The sequence below is a fragment of the Cupressus sempervirens genome, chromosome 2 (assembly GCF_028749045.1).
Source record: "Cupressus sempervirens isolate cs-2001-9-10 chromosome 2, ASM2874904v1, whole genome shotgun sequence".
Classification (NCBI taxonomy): domain Eukaryota; kingdom Viridiplantae; phylum Streptophyta; class Pinopsida; order Cupressales; family Cupressaceae; genus Cupressus; species Cupressus sempervirens.
This window is the reverse complement of record NC_143119.1, coordinates 98,127,507-98,151,184: the sequence shown is the minus strand read 5'-3', so window position 1 is coordinate 98,151,184 and position 23,678 is coordinate 98,127,507. Positions and strand designations below refer to the sequence as shown.

At 35.8% G+C, this 23,678-nt stretch overlaps 1 protein-coding gene and 1 long non-coding RNA gene across 4 annotated transcripts in view; both read right to left on the bottom strand.

Moving 5' to 3' along the window:
• Positions 1 to 23,678, bottom strand: part of LOC149571210 (uncharacterized) — an 87,738-nt gene that overhangs the window by 46,327 nt on the left and 17,733 nt on the right. The window lies entirely within an intron of this gene.
• On the bottom strand, positions 5,315 to 6,066 carry LOC149571211 (uncharacterized). Its single transcript, XR_016358443.1, has 2 exons — positions 5,917 to 6,066; positions 5,315 to 5,806 (listed from the first exon to the last, which is right to left on the bottom strand). It is a non-coding gene; the product is annotated as an uncharacterized LOC149571211 (long non-coding RNA).

Sequence of the window (23,678 nt, the reverse complement as noted above, 5' to 3'; positions counted from 1 at the left end):
GATGAGCATATCTGTCTAATTGAAGAACAACCCTCATGGAAACTTTATTTTGATGGCTCATACACATCTCATGGATCAGGGGCAGGAATATTGTTGGTCACACCTCAAGGAGATTACATTCCAAAAGCCTTCAAGCTACAATTCCCTAGCACCAACAATATAGCTGAATATGAGGCCCTCATAACAGGATTAAAGATAGTTGTAGAATGGAACATTGCTGAGCTACAAATCTTTGGCGACTCTCAGCTCATCATCAAGCAAGCCCTAAATGAATATCAAACCAAAGATGAAAAGCTATTACCCTACGAAGAGCTAGTTGATTAGCTAACCCAGCATTTTACAAGGCTTCAGTTTACACAAGTGCCTCGAATACAGAACAAAGCAGCAGATGCTATGGCTACTATAGGCTCGCTCTTGGAAATTCCCCAAGCAGCTACACAGTATGAGTTTTTAGTGGAGCAGCTCCTCACACCCACCTATGCGAATGAGGATTCAAACCGTGTTTGTATCTTGGTTGGTCCCCAATCCCCTTGGTACCATGAGATTCACGCTTACCTTAACGATGGTATCATATCCCCTCACCTCACACGTACCCAACGTCAGAACCTCATCCGAAAATCATCTCGCTATGTTATCATAGCCAATACCCTATATCGTCGGGGTTATCACGATACTCTCTCTCGATGTTTAGACCAAAATGAGGCCGCGATGGTGTTAAAGGAAGTACACTCTGGACTTTGCGGTGCCCACACGAGTGGTATTGTCCTAGCGCGACAAATCCTTAGAGCAGGCTACTATTGGCCTACCATTGAAGAAGACTCCTATGACTTTGTCAGAAAGTGTCTCCCATGTCAGCAGCATGCAAATCTTGTGCACGCTCCAACACAGGATCTACAGCCTATTGCACCACCTTGGCCTTTCGCTTGTTGGGGCCTTGATCTAGTTGGAACTATCACACCGCTCTCATCTGATGGACATAAATGGCTAATAACAGCTACAGACTATTTCACTAAATGGGTGGAAGCAGTCCCCCTAGTCTCAGCTACAGGAGTTCAAGTCTCCAAGTTCATCTTGTACCACATTGTTTGCCGCTTTGGCATCCCATCCACCATCTTCACCGACCACGGAGGTAACTTTGAAAATCTCAACATGGAAGAATTATGCACTTCCCTCCGCATCCATCACCGCTTTTCTAGCCCATATTTCCCACAAGGTAACGGCCAGGCAGAAGCAACTAACAAAACCCTCCTCAAAATCCTAAAGAAAGTTGTCAATGATTCCGGCCGTGATTGGCACCTACAAATCAATCCAGCCCTATGGGCCTATCGAACTTCCTTCCGTACATCCACAAGCACAACTCCATACTCCCTAGTCTATGGTGCCGAAGCGGTACTACCTATAGAGGTTGAACTTCCCTCCTTGCACATATCTTTGCAAGGGCAAATATCAGATGAAGAATACAGAGTAGCTCGGCTCACCCAGCTACATATCTTAGACGAGAAGCAACAACAAGCCTATGATCATCTCACAGTCTATCAAACTCATCTCAAAAGGAATTTCAACAAGAAGGTGCTTCCACGACACTTTCAGCCAGGTGACATGGTCCTCAAAGAAAACATGAAAGTCCAAGGAGATCGAGAAAAGAAAGGCAAGTTTGAACCTACATGGCTTGGTCCTTATGTTGTCACTACTTCCTTTGGCTCCGGAGCCTATCAGCTATCTACACCGGAAGGAGAACTCTTGAATGATCCTACTAACATCATTCATCTCAAGAAGTTCTATGCTTGAAGATCCTTGGTATACCCAGCTTTTGAAAAATACAAAAAAAAAAAAATAGTAAAGAGAAATAAGCGTCCAATGGTGAAAACTTGGCAATTCAAGCAATTTGGATAGGTACCTTGGTGAAAACCTAGTAATTCAGGCGCCTTGTTTACTAAGACTAATCCATTATCTATCACTATCCTATCCCTCATCCATTCACCCACCATCCCATAAAACACCTGCTTGTTCCCTTGGTGTTTCAACCAAATATCCAAAATCTAATGGAGCTTGTAAATATCTCCTGTACAGCTTGTAAAATCTTGTACCAAAGCTTGTATTATACCTTGTAAATCTTGTACCATACCTTGTATATCCGAATCTTGTCCAAAGTTTGTACCATATTCCAGCCTGTAAATAATCTTGTATCCTAGCTTGTATACTATCACGTGCACACACAAAACCCCATTTTCACTTAAGCTTTTCGCAAACCATCTACCTATCCACCTATCACCTATTATAGACATCCCATCCTTCACAAACATTTCCATCTCACAAAAATCAAAACATGAACAAACTTGTACATTTGTAACATATCTTGGTCCATCAGCTTGTACATTCTCTTTAGCTTAGTACCACTGTATCTATCCAGCGTTCGTGTCAGTTCGTCCTTGATCAGCATCTTGCACCCATCACACATCTTGGTTAGCTATTCCAATACATCCTTTAGTTAGATTTCCTGTCACCAAAGTGTTATCTTTCTTAGTTCGGCTTGCCAGACGCATCACTCATCCAAATCCACCAGCTTAGGTGCTCTCTAATAGGTCCTTGCAAGATATAGCTTTCCTCATGTCTGATCTTGGTCCGTTAGTACCTCATCCTACCCATCTCGTTGGCAAACGGTTCTCTTTCGGATTTTCGCTTTCTTCTGATTTGGACTCTTCCCTGTTGGGTCTTGAAATATCTTTTCCAAGCAATCTCCTTGTTCCCTCCTCAAGGTTGCCACGATCTTCCATATCATGGTATACTGCGAATGGGGCAATCAGAGCGTAAGGTTTTGATCATGTCTTTTGCTTGTTTTCTTTTCTGCTTGTGGGTTACCCAGTGTCATTTCCACACTGCTTCCTCTGGGATTCATGTGTGATACTGAGGCAATCCTTGCGTGTTTGTTTTGAGTTAGTCCGTCAATCCTCTGGACAGTTGGTGAAAAGGCCTTGATGTTCTTGGTAACCTTGGCAATTAACCAACAGTCCTATAGCAAATCTAGTGCGCAACTACATGGTGGTACTTCTCTTTGAAGTATCCCCCCGCTCAAAAAACTTCAATGGTTTTCCTTCATCTCCATTATCCCCCATCCATATCCAACATCCGTCTCTCCTACCCCATCTTATGCATCAGTATCTCTTTGAATCACTCCTCACCTTTAGCTTTAGGGATCCACAATCCTAGTCTTAGGGATCCACCAAGCCTCATCTTTCGAGATCCACAATCCTAGTCCTAGGGATCTCCGAAACCCATCTTCCGCCAATCTGACTCTTTGAAATCCTGTTGCATTAGTTTTTTAATCCCCTCATCCATCTCCCCATCCCGGATTCCTTTTATAGTGCTTCGCTCCTTCATCCTCTGCAATCCCTGAGATCTTAAGCTTGCTTCCTCTTGTGCCTCTGATTCTCCCTTTATCATTCTCCCATAGTGAGAGTTTGCACTAACTAAACCTCTTCACTTAAGCCAATCTGAGTCTTCTTGCTCATCTCAGATTCTTGTACTTTTCAAGAAGTCGTCGAGCCTCACTTTCTCTCCCTGCTACCTTCTTGAGGGGGCATCTTGCAGTCCATTCTCTCCTCTTCTGCTCTAGCCTTGGGCATCTTATTTTCTTATCTTTGATGCCATGCCACTTGCGGCATTACATCAAAGAGGGGCAAAATGTAGACACCTAAAAACCTTTAGAAAATAAAATATTTTTATTTTCTGAAAAATTCTTGATGACATCATCATTAATTAATTAATTTATTTATTTATTTATTTATTTATTTATTTATTTTTATGCCATTAAATCCCTTTATCTTAATTAAAAATATTTAATTAAGGAATCCCTCCCAAAAATGTTTAAATCTTATTTAAACATTATTTCCTTATTTATTAATTATTTAATTAATAAATTGACCAAAAAACCTAAAATAAATAAAAAATTTATTTTTTGCCCAAAACTTGGCCAATTTCCTTAAGACCACTAACCTCTTCCAAAATCTTCTAATCCTTCTTTAATTTTGATTAAAGGCTAATCCCATCATTTCCTACCCCTAATCCCAACTCAAAATATTTAATTAAGATTAAATATTAATCCTCATGTTTATTAAAAAAGTTTTAATAAATATCTCCTCAACCCAAACCCTTGAAATAAATAAAACTTTATTTATTTCTTAAAAATCTAATTTATCCTCATCCTAAGAAGTTCTAGACTCTTCTAAAAAGTCTTCATCCTCATCCTAGGAAATTCTAGACTATTCTAGAAAGTCTTTATCCTCATCCAAAGTCTAGACTCTTCTAGAAGATGTCTTTAAACCTAATCCTAATCCCCTCCTAACCTTGTCACATTCTCTAAACATGGGTTAAAACTTACTAACCCAAGCCAAAGTTAACAAATATCTCCTCCTTCACCCACCCTCATTAAATGCCATCCACTTGCCTATCCCTAAGCTAATCCTAAACCATCCTAATCCATCCTCTAATCATTTGCACAAGCCTAAGCAAGCTTAAAACCTTCCTAATCAAGTCCAAGTCGAAATTGCTCTCATCTCCCTCAAAATATCTCAACCATAAAACTTTATGAAGTCCACTAGGTCATAAATGACTCTTCCAAGCCCTTTTATTGCTCTTACAAGCCATTATGAGGGTCTTTATGAAGATTTTATCCCTTGAGCCTCCTTTGTTGACTCGTCCTTCCCCTTTCCTCCATCCTCTCACCATGTGACATGTGTCACTCCTTGATTGGCTGTAAGGAAGCACAATCCATGTGCTCTCCTCTCATGCAATCTGAGCCCTCCATGAGCTTTTTTCCATCCTTGCATCTTAGCCCTCAATCCCTCAAGCCTCTTGCCTATAAATTGGATCCTTCCCTTTTGCAAAATAACACAATCCATGAAGTAAAGTCATAATGCCATTTTGAGAAGCCATTTTACATCAAAACCATACACTCACACCCAAATTCCAACTCCATTTGAAGCCCTTTTTGAAGCATAAAGCTTGAGCATACATCCTATCTATTTAGACAAAGCTACTCAACAAGAGAGCTTCTCATTGAGAGAGCCCATTAATGGCTCATATTCTTAATTGAGAGCTCATCTTAGTCTATCTTGAAGTTTATGAATTTTGTTTAGTTTGTAGAAGTTTTATTTAAATTTGGTTTCTATTAGCATACTAACATTGCTCATATACACCCGCATCTGTACCAGAATCCAAACTGGCAACTTAGCGATTGAAAACCTTACTGAGTAAGAAAAAGACACAAAATACACATCTGCAATCAGACTGTTATGTTATAGCAGAATAAGGAAGATTGCAGAAAACCATACCTTTATTAAAACCAAACTTGTTACACCGACTCTCCATGCCATTCTCGGCTTTTTACAGCACATATAAACCAATATGAACTATTAGAACCAACAAACACCCTTACAACTACCCAAAAAACTAATCTTTTAGTCAGTTAACCTCTTAATCCATGTTGACAACTTGAGATCCAAGTTGTTAACAACTTACATATTCATTTGCATCTAACAATTTAAACATTGCTCAATAACATTCCAATGGTCACTTGTAGACCTTATAAACATAAATTATCCTTAGGCTACCCTTCAAATCCTTACATTAGCCCTATTAGGCCTCATTCGTCTATATTGGCAACATTGATTATAGTGACTCAAAATCACTCTAAATGGCTCTAATGACCCTCCTTACAACATAAAATGACCTTATATGCCTCATTTATCTTCATGTCTTCTTGGATCGTCCATATGAGCCAATAGTGCCCCTTGGTTCTCAGGTACTCCTGCACCACAGAATCTGTCGGTCATTCAGGAACTTCAGCTCTTTCCGGAATGAAGGTTCTATAGTGGATTACTCTTCTTTCCTCTATTTTTTCTTTGATTACATCCGTACCTTCAGACTCAGCGAATAGTTTGGAAAATGCTTGTCGGGTCCAATGGTTCCTTCTTGGAGAACAATGAAAGACTCCTGACCAATATGACAATGAGACTCGCTCAAAGAAGAGAAAGCATAGTTAAACAGTTCTGATTAGACTCTAGATTTCTGACAACAGTTCTCAATTAACACCTAAATCCCGAAATCCTGACTATAAATAGAAACGACTAAGGTACGAAAGCTCCCAATAATGAAAGGTTTTAAATTAGACCATTTTTCACTGTTGGTGACAAAGATGGGGCAAGAAATCTGAATCAAGGAGAGGAATCTACCCTCCTCTTGGGATTCTTAATCCCAACAAACATGAAATCTTTGCCTCCTGACTACAGACATCAAAAAAATATTTTGAGAAATGAATTAAGGGGATATTTTAAGACAAGGATTTTGAATCCATGACAAGGGTTGATTGAGATCAGGTATGAAGTGTCGGGGTTTGAAGTACAATTTGAGTAATCTTATGGTGAATCCAGAAGGCAAAAGGCAAAGGAGATAGTCACAAGGGAGGGGTAGAATTAGCCGTCCTCTTTCAATTCGTAATCCCAGCTTGCATAAGATTTCTGCCCTCCAATCAAGCAACCAAAAGAGATAACATAGGCATGGGGTGAGTTGAAGTTTCAAGGCAAGAACAGAGGATTCAACATTCTAATCAACAGCAGATCCAAACCCAACAAAGAATGGGGGAATTGAAGGAGCAAGTGACCTCATAAACTTGGGATATAGACAGACAAAGGAAGAATCCCAAGGTAGGGGCAGAATCCGCCCTCCTCTAGGCATTCCTGATCCCAACACCCATGAGAATTACGTCCTGCGATAAATGCAAATTTCCTCCACTAAACCAAGTTTCATGAGAAAAGGTGGGGGGAGAGGGTGGGAGGGTTTACAAATCGGTTCCATGAATTGAGAATGAATCTAAGCCCAAAACAAAATGAGTTTTTTTCAACTTCAAAGCACTGCAAATCAGACCAAAACAAATCCAAAATCAGATCATTGGATGATCAGAGCAAAACACGACGATTGATAAAATGAAAGTGTGAAAGCATAATCCTAAGAGGGGTTCAATATCTGACCACCTCTTGGGATTCCTAATCTCAAGAAGGTGGTTAAATTCCGCTCCAAGATGGTGATGAAATCCTGACTCACATATGATATCTGTCATGGAATTGGTGATGTTTGAGACATATACCAGACCCCAAGTCACTTGAGAAGGATGAAAACAAAGACTAGAGGCAATTAGCGATGAAAACATTGAGGAATGAGGGAAAACAATGAAAATATTTTGGAAAATAAGGATGGAAGAATGGTTCAGATCAGAGTAAAAATCAGATTGATTGGCCTCAAAACATCTTAAAATCAGTGGACTTCAATCAACAACTGAGAGTGGATGTGAGGAAATGAAGTAAAGAAGTAAAGGGCGATTTGAGTTCAATTGATGATATTGAATTAATCCCAACTAAGGGGCACATTCCGCCCCCTAGTTAGGATTTGTAATCCTAAGACTACACCAATCTCCGCCAAGACTTAAAACAGAGTGATGGGGGATTTGAAAAGAGATGCCTCCCACATATAATTTCAAGACAAAACTTACCTTTCAGCCAAGAAGCAAGTAGACCTGTGTGGGAGTAATAAAAGATTAAATTTAAATGACTTATTGGCCTACAGAAGCAAGTTGGCCCTGACTTCGGACATGCCTCTTCATCTTTGAGGTCGCCTATATAAAGGAGATGGAGACAATTTGTTTTCTGATCAATTGCAAACAAAATCTCTTTTCTTTCGCAGTGACTTCCTTGAAAGGAAGATTGACACACTATAGAGGCAGTGATTTCCTATAAGGACAGCAACTTCTTGATTAGCAGAGATTTCATGGCTTAAAGAAAACACTTTGGGGGAGTTTTGGAGAGAAAACACCACTGGTTTTCCATAAAATCAGAGATAAACTAGTAGAGAGGACGAAATCTGGACTTCAACCAAAGAAAGTCCATGTTAAAAATGCATTTTGCCTCCTTCTAATATAAATTCTTCATTATTTAAACATGCAGATTTCCTTCATGTCATTTATTCTTATCATTTTGTGAGCTTAAAACAGTTTCTCTTTTGTTTTTGCAAGGCAAGCATGAAGCAGGAAGATGTTGTAAGAATGAAGAGATGATGGCAAGGCCAAATTCAAGACTCTTCAAGAAAGGAGAGAACAAGTGGATGCTACAAAATCAAGCTTGAGGACTTCAAATGAGGAGGTTTGATAATGAGATTATCAAAATGCAAATTCAAGGCAAGATCAAGATGGAGTTCAAGAACATGATCAAGGAACAAGAAGAGAGAAAAACCAAACAAAATTATCTTCAACTTGAATCTCTTCCGGAAATCCAAGTTGACTTTGAAGGATCTACTTACATGAAAGACTTCGTCACCTCAAGAAGATCCAGTTCAAGGCATCAAAAGAGGCATCACGTTTGAAAGTACGACGAAGTCCAAATCATGGCAATGAGAAAATTTCTAAGAATGGAAATGGAGAGAATTCAAGAAGACGAAACAATTTGAGAATATGCCATCACCAATGACTTGATAATATTAAGCATCAAGAGATATTTTCTCGTCACCAAAGAGTTAATCAAGTCTACAAGACAAGGGTGTTGAGGTGGCACCCACTTGTCTTCAACCAATCAAGCATTTCAGTTACACATGTTCAAGCACATGCAATCATATTATGCCAAGTGTACAATTTTCTCGTTGCTTTGTAGAAGCATTGTAATTTTATTATCATCCCACAAGGTGGTGCCTTCACGTAATTGGATAATAGTGGTGCAACCATACTTAAGGTTTGTAACAGGGAAATCTTGGCCCTTGATCTTGGCCCTTCATTGTGATTGAATAACTATAAAAGGTCAAGGCATCCTGATTTGTAATGAGTTAGATTGATTAGAGGGAAGATATAAGATTAGTTCTAGAGGTAGAACATGAAACTTGTTGAAATTGTTGTCATAATGCTATCAAAGTAATTATTGGTCTTCATAGTTAATTACTTGTATTGCTTTGAAGTGTTGCATGGTTTCTTCAATTCCTCACTTGGAGAAATTTCATTTCATGTTGGTTAGAAGTGGTGTTTAGTTGAATGGAAGATATTTGGGTGTTTCTTTGTGGACTTGCTTAGACCAAACCAAGCTACTTGTTGATTGTATGTTTGTCTTGCATGGTCGAATGGCATTTATATGAACGTAACTTTATTTATTGATGTGCATCAATGGATGGTGTTGATGGAATGGTGGTAGTTTAAACATCTTACACTTATCTGAGGAGACTATGTTATTTTTTGTGCTTATTTAACCACGGACACTAATTTGCCCTCTGAGCCATAGGCGATTGTCTCCCCTGAGCATTGTGTATCCTCAATAAAGCAAATTGTTGATATTTGGTGGCTTCTGTTGGATAAACTTTTATATAATTATATATGAGATATACTGTGTTCTTTATATTGAGATATAAGGTCATTATTATATGAGGAAAATTTTTTAAAATATATATATGAGATTACATTTGTTATTATTATTAATTATCTGATTAATGAATAGACATGTCCCATGAAGGGACATATCTATTCATGGCCTATTCTCAATATATATATGAGGATGTTGCATTTGGAACACGCATACCATATAGGTAGTGCTTAGTACATTTGCAGCGATTCTTGAAAACTTAACATGGTATCAGAGCACGTTTCAATCCTTGGATATGTAAAGTACAGACATTAAGATAATTTCAATTCTAAAGATTTTACCTGATTTGAATAATCTGAGTCAAATATCGTCAATGTCAAGCTAGTTTTTGCATATAAAAATAAGAGCAGATAAACAATCGATCAAGTATCATTCAGGATGTCCTCTGAATTCAAATTGAATTGCACACAGATGTATCACCTCACTGTCATATTTATTGAAAAGCATTCGTAGTTCTGGTTCTCTATTGGCAGACCAGATGAGCCTCCGTCGCTGCAATTTTTAGTGAGCAGTGCAGTGGATCAAATTATGTTAACTTTTAATTACACAATCAAAAAAGTATATAAGTTTTGTGTCTGATCCAAAGATGTGGTTACACTTATGCCTCTGATGGAATTATTATCTGAATATATTTCCAATTGTTGATGATGGTACTATCCATGAGTCTAAAAAAAAGGGAGGCTGTCGTCGAACAAACTATTCACCATATATCATTCACATGAGAATCTAAATGTTCACGATGTGTATGCTGATCTTGAATGGTAATCAACTTGATCATGTTGTATGGTAACCCGAACTATATAAAAATATGTGATTACGCAACATTGGTATGATATATTACAGAGATGAATATCTCTTGCCATCCTTCATATACACCCTAGTATTGAGATCGCATGTTCACAATGATGTGGAGACGTAATGCTTAATGATTGGGTATGAATATCAATGAAGTCACTATCACTACTGGTATTGTTAAAAGCTTGATCACTACTGGTATCATTGAATGCTGATACAAATACAATGTTGAGGGATTTATGTATCATAGATACAAATAAACATCACCACCTTGTTATTGCAGACATGCCCACTCGATATGATATGCGATTAGGAAATTGCATTATGGAGTGTGTTATGAAAATTAGAAAAGAGTATGCAGTACAGAGGCTTTTAAACCGAAATGTATTGATTCAGAACTGTCAACATGTACAGAAAGAGTGGTGTTTCCGACTGCTTCTCCCAATAGTAGTAAGTAGAAGACTCAAAGATATCCAACAGAGGATTACAAGTCTGAAATAGGTAATATTCTGAATTAGAATTGAAAATCAGGAGGAATACATGGGTTTGAATTTATGTATATAAAAAAGTTTAAGATAGATCACAGTCTCCCCTGCATCATAACTTCAGATGACTCCTACGAAATTTCGTGGAGAGACCCTTCATATGCGGAGAGATTCCAAAAAGAGGAGATTGCAGCCGGTAAATGGGATTCATCTGGGCCTTGATGACTAGATAAGTTGCATTAAGAAAATCTTGATTGAAGACATAGAACCCTATATCTTTGGCATCAATGAAGTGGGGATTCTGGGAAGTCCTTTTGTTGATGAAGTGAGTGTGGAAAAACAATGACATGCAAAGATCATTTGAGAATCATTTGCTCATGTAGATCATCAGATTTTTTACAGTCACCTGGAAGGAAAGAGATTTCTCATGGTTGTGGAAGATGTGTGGAAAATGACAACAATCTCTTCTTATGAGATGTGGGAATACTAAACAACAAAGGAAATGACTCCAATAATGTTGTGATATCACGGTCCAATAAGTATCTCAGCAGATAAGTATTGGTTAGTTTTGAGTATTACATTTATCTACTCACTATATTCTATCTCCTAATTGTATTTCTATATTTACTGTAAGCATTATTTGCCTTGATCTTTCCCACGAATGTTCTTATAGGAAAAAGAGGAAGATTGAGATTCAAAGGGAGGCTGACATTTCAGGCAACCTTGAAAGAGAGGGAGCAGATAAAGGATATAATTTAGTCAACCTTTGGTGATCTTGATCATATTAATTCAAAGGGACTTAAACCATATAGAGATGGACTCTTCAATGATCAATAAATTGTAACAGACAAGAGGACTATGATTCATGAATATACCTCGTGACTATGTGATTTTATATGGGCCTACCCCCTGTGTACATCATGAGGAAGTGATGACTTCCAAATGATGTCACTTGTATTCACAAAAGTTATTGAAAGGTGACGATCTTACAATAATTTAATTTTCTATTATGATAGATATCTTACGATATCTATGCAAATCATGATAAATAATACTTTGCATGGTATATGTTTATATGGTAAGCATTATGAGAATGCGCGTGCACATATCTTATAAACATTTTTGAGTATATGGTGAATGTTATGAAAATTGATGTTCTAGAGGCCACTGCACAGAGTATGTGGTGAATATCATACGACGTGATGTTCTGGAGGCCATTACTCACAGTAATTGGTGAATATCTTGCATCTCATTCTGAAGGACTCAGAGTATCTCGTGAATATCATATGTTGATATTCTGGAGACCAATACTCAATTGTGATATCAAAATGGTGAATATCATATGTTGATGTTTTGCAGAGCATTACTCAAAGTATCCGATGAATATCATATATTCTGAAGGCCAATAGTCATGATATCAAATGTGATGTCAAAATGGTGGATATAATTATATATGAGATATAAGGTCATTGTTATATGAGGTAAATATATATATATATATGAGATTGAATTCGTTATTATTATTAATTATCTGATTAATGAATAGACATGTTTCATGAAGGGACATGTCTATTCATGGCCTATTCTCAATATATATATATATATATATATATATATATATATATATATATATATGAGGATGTTGCATTTGGAACATACCGTATAGGCAGTGCTTAGGAGATTTGCAGTGATTCTTGAAATCTTAATACAGATTGTGTGTGATTTATATTATTTTTCAAGAGAGGAAGATTAACCTTCCCTTATACCTTTTGTGGTCCCTCTTCACAAGGGAATGACCTCTTCCAAGTGGCTCTAATTATTATATTATTAGTCCCTGCCTTTATAAGGCAGGGAACTACTGTTTTTAGTGGACCCTTTTCAATTTATTTTTCTGTCTACCCTGATATCATATTCCAAAGTTTGGCAAAGTTAGATTTAAAAAATAATTATTGAATGGAAATTCCTAATTTTAGATTGGTTGAATCAGATCTTGCTGGGGTTTTTGCACTTTTTTCAAAATTAATAAATAATAGAACATAAAGCCACATTTATTGCAAGGAGATAAAGATGAATTTAATATGCCTCAGAGAAGTTGCAGTAAAAATCAGTTGTAAAAGTTGGATGGAGCAAAGCAAGGGTTTTTGGAGAGGTGAGAAAGAAGGTGGCACAGCGACTGATGCATTACAGAGGAGTTTCAGAGAACAGGGTGAAAGTTCTCGGCTGTTTCAGGTTTTACTCACTCATTGATTCATTTTACAGTAATCTCCTGAAACATTTTTCATTGTTGTCTCCACTGTATATATTTTTTTCATTGGTTCATTTTACAGTAATCTCCTGAAATCTTTTTCATTGTTGTCTCCACCGTATATTTTTTTCATTTATTTTTGCTTACATTCAGAATCCTTTGTCGTTTCCAGCAGCAGGAACACTCCATCCTCTCTAGGTATTTGACTGAGATCACAAAACAATGCCTCAGAGTACCATGAGCAGCAACTTTTTCTAATGCAACTAGAAATGACATAACATCCTCAAAGACTTGAGTGATGCATCACATTACCTCCAATCTTCTCCTGTAGTTGATTAAAAGCAATTAATACCCACGAAGAGTGCTCCATCACAGCAGAATAAATTTGTCCCTTAAGAAGCTAAGCCTAATAGATCAAAGATTCTTTAATCTAGCTCATTTTTTTAATGTTTTATTTTGGATTTCCTTCTCTAAGTCATTTAATATTTTCTTCTACCTCATACTTTTAGTTTTAGTTTCCTGAAACATGGTTCCTGCTCCCTCTCAAATTTATGAACTTTAGAACTAGTTTAATTTCCAACACCGTCAAATCTAAATTAGATATAAATTTTAATCTTTGAATGGGCCAATCTATAATATCAGCTAGGAGCTTCAACATGTTCCTGAGTAAGGGATTTACTTTATGATCAGTCAACAAAAACAGTTATTGAGATTACTTCCATGTAAATTAACATAACCCACATCTATTTTTACATTTCTCTGTTAATTAGCCAGAAACCATATTGAATTTTTGTCTTCCTTGTTGATTGACAAGAAACCTGAAACCATACTAAGTTCATACTAGGTCGTGAATAAGCAACTTCTATAGTATATCTTATGAGATAAACTAGATTCTCTCTCCACTTGCTATCGATGGCTAAAGTGAAACTCCACAATCTTGTAAGCATAATCCTAGTCACACCCAATATGAAAGCTTTTGGTTAGGTTAAAAAATAATATCACAAAACAAAATCATTTTATGTTGTGGTTGATGTGTAAGCATGACACCTGAATTATTTAACATATTGCCTGCGAGAGCAACATTTCATGGAATGCTAGATTGCTAAGTTTTCAAAAAATGAATTCACCGTTGAAGTTTTAAAATATGTTAAACAACTGGAATTAGGAAATGACTTGTTTTGATTGATTAAAATAAACAACTTCAAAGTAATGTGTTCTCAATGCCAATGGTAGCTTAGAGAAAATAACATGTGTTAAAGATTTTTTTATGTCAGGTCTCAATTATGCTATTTTAACATGTGTTACATTGTGTTTCCAGATACAACTAGCATAGAAATGCAAATTTCTGTTCTTTTTCCTTGAGTTCTGTGAAAGCAATTAATTTATATTTGTGTAACTCATTTTAACCATAAAAATCTGAAGAGTTTTGTACACCTCTTTCTATTCAAATAGGAGGGTTTCATTTTGCGGGAGCAAAACGAAAAGCAGACATAAATCTGCAGCGGAGCATAATAAAAAGCAAATATACATCCATAGTGGATAACTCTTCTTGGAGCACTAAATGTAAAACCTTAGGGTTTTGATAGTTTGTTTATGTATTTTCTAAATAGTTTTTACTACATTCAGATTTGCAATATAGCAGGTCTCTTTTATTTTTTATTTCAATATTTTGTTTCAAAGGAGCCTTTTTTTCATATATTATCTTATGCACCTCAGTAGATGTACAGTCCAGCAAAATAATAAATAATTTGAAATTATATCAATATTTTTTCTAGTTGATCATTTTGATTTTGAATTTTTTAAATTTTAGGTGGGTTAATATAAGTTATCAAAACATAATACAATAAAAGGTAGACTTTAATAACATGAATGTATTAATAAATAAATAAATATTAGACATATTTTTCAAAAAGTAAGATAAATAAAATATTTCTTATACAAGTAAAAGTAATTCTTCAAACTTATTATAAAGAATTTACGAAGCAAAATAAAATATTTTTACTATAAATATATCAACTTAAATTTGATATTTTTTAGAAGTACTTTAGATATTTATAATAGTTATTCTTGATTTTAATTTATTTATTATCAAAGTTTTAATTTTATAAAATTAATATCTTTCATTTAATTTATTTATTATCAAAGTTCTAATTTTATAAAATTAGTATCTTTCACATAATTACTTGTGTGTTTTAACACATGTCAAGATGCAAACACCATTGCCTACTTAGGTTGTGGATATTTCTTTTGGCTTACAACTCACTAAGTCTACAAAAGCTTCCAAATACTCACAATATATCTTAAGGCAGGGACTCAAGCTCACTTAGAGCTCTTGTTAATATAATAATAATTATTATATCATATAATAATTATACAATATAATTATATTATCACATGATAATATAACCATGTTATCTCGCAATAATAATATAATTATGTTATCACATAATAATATAATTGTATTAACTCAATAATAGTATAATAGTTATACGATATAATTATGTTATCATATAAAATATAATTATTACATTATCAATAACAATAAATTTATCAATATAATTATTGTATCACAATAATTATATTATCACAACCTACATGTTATCTATGCCGGCCTAAAGGAATCTGACCATAGCTACAATAACATTAACAAATTGCACTTGCTTGGTTGATGTCGATGGCTAAACTAAGTCTAGTAGGGTCACAAAGACATCTACTATTTCTTACATTCTAGGAGTAAAATAGCTTTCTAAACTCTTATCCATTGCAAGTTATTTGGTTGGAAGTGATTGAAAAAGTTAAAATCAAGTTGATATCCATTGAGAAAACAGTGTAAGTCCCATTATGATAACCAACATATAATATCATAAAACTGAGTGTAAGTCCGCAAGAAGAAGGAACCTTGAGATTGTCTCACTTGATCACACAATCCATATACATTGTTTAGCATATGAGCATCCTTATTCAACATAGAGTTGGAGATTTGGTGTTTCATCCTAGAATGCTATGTATTCAATTATGTATGTTTGTAGTGGAAAAAAACTCACATCAACAAGACTAATAATTAGATATCACTGAATGCTAAGCTATTAACTTATTAAAGAAAAATGGTGATTTGAAATTTTAAATTAAAGATTTAAACATAACGAAAACGACAACAGTGAATGAATATTAATAAGCAGAGATATTTTCAACTAATGTATACTCCATCAAGTCGAGAATTATCCAACTAAAAACATTGCTGGAAGCAGCTACCTGACCATAAAGACATCATATAATTTCCAACTGGTGTATTCCAAGTTTTAAAGGGAGCTTGTGGAGTGGGTTCTTTATGGGCAGTGACCCTGTTTTATTTTCTGGTAACAAGACTCATCGATTCTTAGCCTACTCTCCTTGTGAGTGTGAAGCTTTGGCAGTTGTAACATGTAAAAGAAATATAAAATTGTTTTATATAGCACTGATTGCATAGTATCCAAGGCAGCGCTTACGTCGAGATCAGGGATGATTTTCACATGGTGTGATGTCTTTGAGTACATGATGATTGAGGAGGAGGTGGCATAAAGCACAAAAATATTTGTCTTATACAATAAACAAACAACAGCCGTACAAAAGACAGATACACACACACACATAAGGTAATATTAAAATAGAAAATATAACTAAGGCTACAATTCGTGAAGAACACAGTTTATGCAAAGACAAAGGAGTGTACGGAACAGCGATTGGACTTGATTATAATGATAAACAACAAACGCATATGATAATAAACAAAGCTAAAGAGTGTTTATGGAGTAAAAACAGATATGAGACTACAAAGAAGTGATTATGATGAATATTGGAGTAATCCAGTCTCTAAGACAGTAATTCCAATATGAAAATTTAAAGTGGCAGCTAATAAGTATCAAAACAGTGTTGGAAATCTGCGACTTACATAGAGCAGTGACTATTATAAAGCAATTGTGTAATTTGGCAGCATTAATCATAGTTGCACTTATTGCTGATTTATCAGTGATAGGTGCACTTATCATGATAAAACTTTCACAGTGCTAAAACACCACACTTTATCACCATTTTTATCGCCAATAGATTGCTGTTTTATCACCAATAAAACTGCAGCTTATCGTTGATACAACAGTGATAAATGCATTATTTGTCGGCCATAGTTACCTAATAGGGACTGTCAGCCAAACACAATTACATTTGCATTTTTCATTTTGCGAGTCCCAAACTGTTGAACGGGAAGGAAAAAAAGGTTCCAAGGAAAAGAAAGGTGATTTGTGGGGATCTAGAGCATTTTTGGGTGGATTTGAAGTGCATTCGATTTGTTGCATCTAAATTTATAGAAACTCTATAATAGCATTTCCAAAGTACTCTAATTTAGAGCTTAATGAACAAGATTTAGCACCACTTTTAGCAACTGTTTTAGATTTTTTCATAGTTTTCTCAGTAATTTCATATTTTCTTAAAAATTTCAAACCCTAACACTTTTTGTTTTTTTTTCAAGTTTCAACTATGCTTAAGATTATTTTAACTAGTAGGAAAGTGCTTATAACACAACGGTAACTTGTGAGCCTCTCATCAGGGAGGTCTCCAAATCTAATCAAGCTTAACACATAATAATAATAATTAATCTCAATAAATAATAATTAGCTTCAGCCCATTACCTATCAAGAAAACGAGATTATTTTAACTAGTTTAAATTGTTTGCTGAATTTTTTTTTTAATATTATACAAATTTATGGTTTCAATTTGAATGTGTAGCTTGAAATTTGATTAAAATGACAAATAGAGATTCATCAACAACTACGTCAGCTGCGGGGTCTATCAGCGCCTTAATAGATGCATGTCCATCTAGATATGTAGGCACGCATCCTAAAGGGGTCAAAGATAAGGCTTGGAAGTATGCCATTGAAAGACCCAAAATTAATACCGTGATTTTCATCAAGTGTAAAAAAGTAATTAGTGGAGGCATATAAATACCACCATGGAGGGATCACAAGGCATGACACAAGGGTTTGTGCCAACATCACAAAAGAAATTAAAAAAGAAAGGAATGCATTGCTCGCTACCCAAGAAGAGAAAATTTTGTAAAGAAAGGGCAATACTAGCCATAAGGGCAACCATTTTTGAATCTCAAGGTATCCCACTATGTCTCCTTTTAAAGAAGCATTTATTATTTTCTAACCACTATTATCAATTTGGATTTTGCTAAAACAATTTAGATTCAAATCAAAATATAAAGGACCATAATGAAAGAATGTGGGTTGTGAAAAGGTATCCTAGTCAACCTTGAAGAAAAGGCAACAGTTGAGAGCATAGTGGGCTCTCTTCATGGCACACATATCTGCAAATCCAATATCCTCTCAACCACCACTCTTGTTTCTTCTATTAGACCACCACCATCAATGTCACAATCACCTTCTATAGATTGATCTTTTGTGCACAGAAACAAACCTGGATTGCAACCATCAAAGGAGGGTACATGGAATAGCAATATGCACCAGTAAGTAGACATTGCTTGTGCTGATCTCTAGTACTTCAACAACATCCTCATCAATATTACAAAAATTCCATATTAGCTGAATTAATTTGGATTTTGCTAAAACAATTTAGATTCATATCAAAATATAAAGGACCATAATGAAATAATGTGGGTTGTGACAAGGTATCCCAGTTAACCTTGAAGAAAAAGCAACACTTGAGGGCATAGTGGGCTCTTTTCATGACCCACATATCTGCAAATCCAATATCCTCCCAGCCACCACTCTTGCTTCTTCTAGTAGACCACCACCATTAGTGTGGAATAGCGATGTGCACCAGCAAGTAGACATTGCTTGTGCCAATCTCTAGTTCCTCAACAACATCCTCATCAATATTGCAAAAAGTCCATATTAGCTGAATTTCGTTACCAGAATTACAATAGTGGCGCACCTTCTCGTGAAGACTTGAGTGGAAGGTTGGTTCACTTGATTTAATTTTTTAATGTTCTACCTTCAAGTTTTAACTTTTAGGTTTGAATCTTGATAGGTTATGTTGACTTTTAATTTTTAGCGAGTAGACTAAAGTTATATTTTTTTTTTAGTAATTACTTAGTTCTGTTGAATGTAAGTTATTTTTCAATCAAAATTGTGTACTTAATGTTAATTTAACAATGTACTTGTAGGCTGATTATGATGCAATTTCTAGGGCCAAAAATGTGGTTGAAGAGCAAAAATTACAATAAAAATAATGTGGTTGCACCATTCTTTCAAATAAATGAGAGGATGAAAAAAAAACACCATCAACAATTTTTTGGTTTCATGCCAGGATGATGTGTTTTTTTTTTTAAATTTGTGGATGTCTCCAACAAGGTAAAGTCAGATGAAACTTTGGCTCTAATGTTAGAGCAAGTTGCAATTGAGGTGAGGATTGATAATGTGGTGCAAATCATAACTGACACTGCAGCGACATATGTGGCAGCAAGTAGGATCCTCCAAGAAAATATACTGCACATTTTTTAAACTCCTTGTGTAGTACATGTCCTTGACCTTCTTTTGGAGGACATAGGAAAGCTAGATTGGATGAGACCATTCTAGAGGATGCAAGAAAGATAACAAAATAGATCTATAATCACCCTTGGATTCTTCGATTGATGAGAGAACACACACCAAAGGAAGGAGTTGGCCAAAGCAAAAGTCATAAGGTTTGCAACAATTTTCCTAATGTTGCAACCTATTCTTACTTCTTTGGCAACTTTGAAGCAAATCTCTATGAGTCAAGCATGTCTAAACTCAAGTTATTCAAAGAATCCCAATGGAGGAAGTAGTGCATACATTGTTTGACAACCAATTTGCACAAAGTGCTACAGGATTTGTGAAGATAACTTGGAAACTTCAAAAGTTGAATATTTAAATTGTTTGTACTCAATTCTTTCATAATAAATTTGTAACCCTAATGATTAATGATAATCTTTTTCTACTTTTCAATTGTAGGTGTCAAAGCCCTTGGTAAGAGTTCTCTATTTGGTAGATGGGGATCAAACTCCAATAAAGTATCTTTATAAGACCATGGATAGGGCCAAAGAGGCTATTAAAAATTAATACAAGGGGTATAGCCTCAAATTTGACCCCACATGGGAAATTATTGATAGGTGGAACAATCATCTTTACCAACTCATTCATGCAGCGAGGTAATTCCTTAACCCTTGTTTTCACTTCTCTCCATCCTACTCTAACCACAACGGAGAGGTCATGGAGGGTCTCACTAAATGCATGCAAAGGATGGTACCTGAGGTTGAGGTGAGAGTACCCAATGAGTCTGAATTGGACATGCATTGAAATGCAAGGGGCAAGTTGTTCTCTTTAGACATGGAAAATAGAGGAAGAAATACTCAAACCCCAAGTACAATATTTGGATTTTTAGAGTCTCTCACATGCATGATAAGTAGATAAAGACAGATATTTTTTCACCTTGCTTTATAACTTTCCAATATTTTATTTTACAGATGTTCAGTGATGAAATTGAGGTGGAAATGCCCCAAATCTGCAAAAACTCGCCCTCTGAATCTCATGTCATCCTTGTAGTTCATCTAGTTGTGAGAGAAATGGAGCTTGTTTAAGGCCATCCACACGAAGAAGAGGAACAAATTAACATAGAAACACCTCAATGACCTTGTCTTTATGCAATATAACCTTCAGTTGCGAATAAGAAAGGCAAAGGGAACACAAACTGGTCACTTGATTTGGATGACATAGATTCTTATTGTGAATGGATATCGCGAGAGTAGCCTCCATTGTTACAAAGGATGAAATCTAAGATTTGGAGAGGCAAGCTATAGAGAGAGGACTCGCAGTGGAATTGGATGACATTCAGGAGGATGAAGTTGAAAATGATGAGTCATTGCCAGTGTCAGCACCATCTACATCCAAGATGGAGGTCGAGTCATAGCCAGTTGTGCAGAGGGAGAAGGCACCGCCACAACAAACTTCTAGGACTAGACCCCCTACCCCTCCAATAGTTTTTTACTAAAGTTGTTGTAAAGGGGAAAAGGAAGATGTAGGCTATATTGATGTTGTACTTCTACTTACTTATACTTTTACAAAGGTTGTTTGTTATTTCTTGTTTGCTTAAAAGTTCAGACTATCAAGCTATGGCTACCAAACAACATTCCACATGTGGATGCCATTTTGTACCTTAAATGCATCTGAATGTATCTAGACAGCTTGTTTTGTTTTGTTTATTGATTTATTAACTCATTAGATGCATCTCCTCATTGAAATTTGCAAACAAAAATGCATTTCTAATTAAATTAATCAATTTTTTAAGTTGTTAATTTGTGATTTGCTATCAGGATTTAAGAGTGTAGTTTTTGAGTCGAACTCATTGACCCATGTTTCATGAGTCACTCACACACGAATCCATCTCTCATGCGAATAAATGGAACACTTTGCACTCATTGGATCTAGGTGATGCTCACAGAGGTGAAGCACCAGGAGGTCACCCATCCTAGTACTACTCTAGCTTGAGCGCACTTAACCACGGAGTTCCCTCCATGAGTAAACCCACTCTGCTTGCAACCCCATTTGCAAAACCTTCACCAAGTGTTGTACCTTATTAACCATTCATTAGAAAGGCCCTTAAGCTCATCAATTGATAAGGAGATATTTCCACATCAAGCCAAATTGTGATATTGCTATCAGGATTTAACTGCGTAGTTTTTGAGTCAAACTCATTGACCTATGTTTCATGAGTAGTGATTCACACACGAATCCATCTCTCATGAGAATAAATGGAACACTCAACACTCATTGGATCTAGGTGGTTCTCACAAAGGTGAAGCACTAGGACTTCCTGAGAGGTCAACCATCCCAGTACTACTCCAGCTTGAGCATGCCTAACTACAGAGATCCCTCCATGGTTAAAGCCCCTCTACTTGCAACCCCATTTGCAAAACCTTCACCAAGTGTTGAACCTTATGAATCATTCATTAGAAAGAACCTTAAGATCATCAATTGATAAGTAGGAGATATTTCCACAGCAAATCAAATTGTGATATTGCTATCAGGATTTAACTGTGTAGTTTTTGAGTCAAACTCATTGACCCATATTTCATTGACAATTTGACTTATTGTGGAAATTATCTCCTACTTATCAATTGATGAGCTTAAGGGGCTTTCTATTGAATGCTTCATAAGGCACAACACTTGGTGAAGGTTTTCCAAAACGAGTTGCAAGCAAAGTGGGTTTATTTTCGTAGTCAAGCATGCTCATTCTGGAGTAGTATTGGGATGGGTGACCTCTCAGGAAGTCTCTATGCTTCACCTATATGAGCATCATCTAGATCCATTGAGTGCTAAGTGTTCCATTTATTCTCATGAAATATGGGTCAATGAGTTTGACTCAAAAACTAAACAGTTAAATCCTGATAGCAATATTACAATTTGACTTGCTGTGGAAATTATCTCCTACTTACCAATTGATGAGCTTAAGGGGCTTTCTAATGAATGGATCATAAGGCACAACACTTGGTGAAGGTTTTGCAAATGGGATTGCAAGCAAAGTGGGTTTAACCATGGAGGGAACTCCGTATTTAAGCGCACTCAAGCTAGAGTAGTATTGGAATGGGAGACCTCCTGGAAAGTCTCGGTGCTTCACCTTTATGAGCATCGCCTAGATCCAATGAGTATTAAGTGTTCCATTTATTCTCATGAGAGATGGATTCGTGTAGAATCACTACTCATGAAATATGGGTCAATGAGTTTGACTCAAAACTACACAGTTAAATCTTGATAACAATATCACAATTTGACTTCTTGTGGAAATTATCTCCTACTTAGCAATTGATGAGCTTAAAGAGGCTTTCTAATGAATGGATCATAAGGCACAACACTTGGTGAAGGTTTTGCAAATGGGGTTGCAAGCAAAGCGGGTTTAAACATGGAGGGAACTCCGTAGTTAAGCACGCTCAAGCTGGAGTAGTACTAGGATGGGTGACCTCCCGAGAAGTCTTCGTGCTTCACCTCTATGAGCATCACCTAGATCCAATGAGTGCTAAGTGTTCCATTTATTCTCATGAGAGATGGATTCGTGTTGAATTATTACTCATGAAATATGGGTCAATGAGTTTGACTAAAAAACTACACAGTTAAATCTTGATAGCAATATCACAATTTGACTTGTGGAAATTATCTCCTACTTATTATTGACCCATGCTTCATGAGTAGTGACAAATTGGCGATAAGTTTCCAATAACAATACTTTTAACTATGGTTTTTATGATACTATGTGAAATTCCAATCTCATTTAATGCTTCTAGGTTGCATAAATATGTACATATATAATTTTTGCATGTTTTTATACTAACAAACCCAAATCCCATTCCAAATTTTTGTCGTACAAGCGAATTGGTTCTTCGACCCAAACTAGCAACTTAGGTTGATGATTAATTCAAGGCAATTGCTCCTAATATGCCTAAGGAAGATATTTTTGAAATCATTACCATCTACTTCAAGGGCACCAACAAAGTTACTTAGAAGTTTTGTTCGTAAAAGAAATTTGTATATACTAATATGGATTTTTAATTAATGATCATATGACATTGTGATGTGTATTACACATCTTTTTGTATCTATAAATGAATGAAAAATTATTTATCAGTTCACTAAATTCAGTTTTATGTGTTCTTTAAAATTATTTTGCAAAGGTGTGTTTTTATTTTGGCTTGGAATTTTC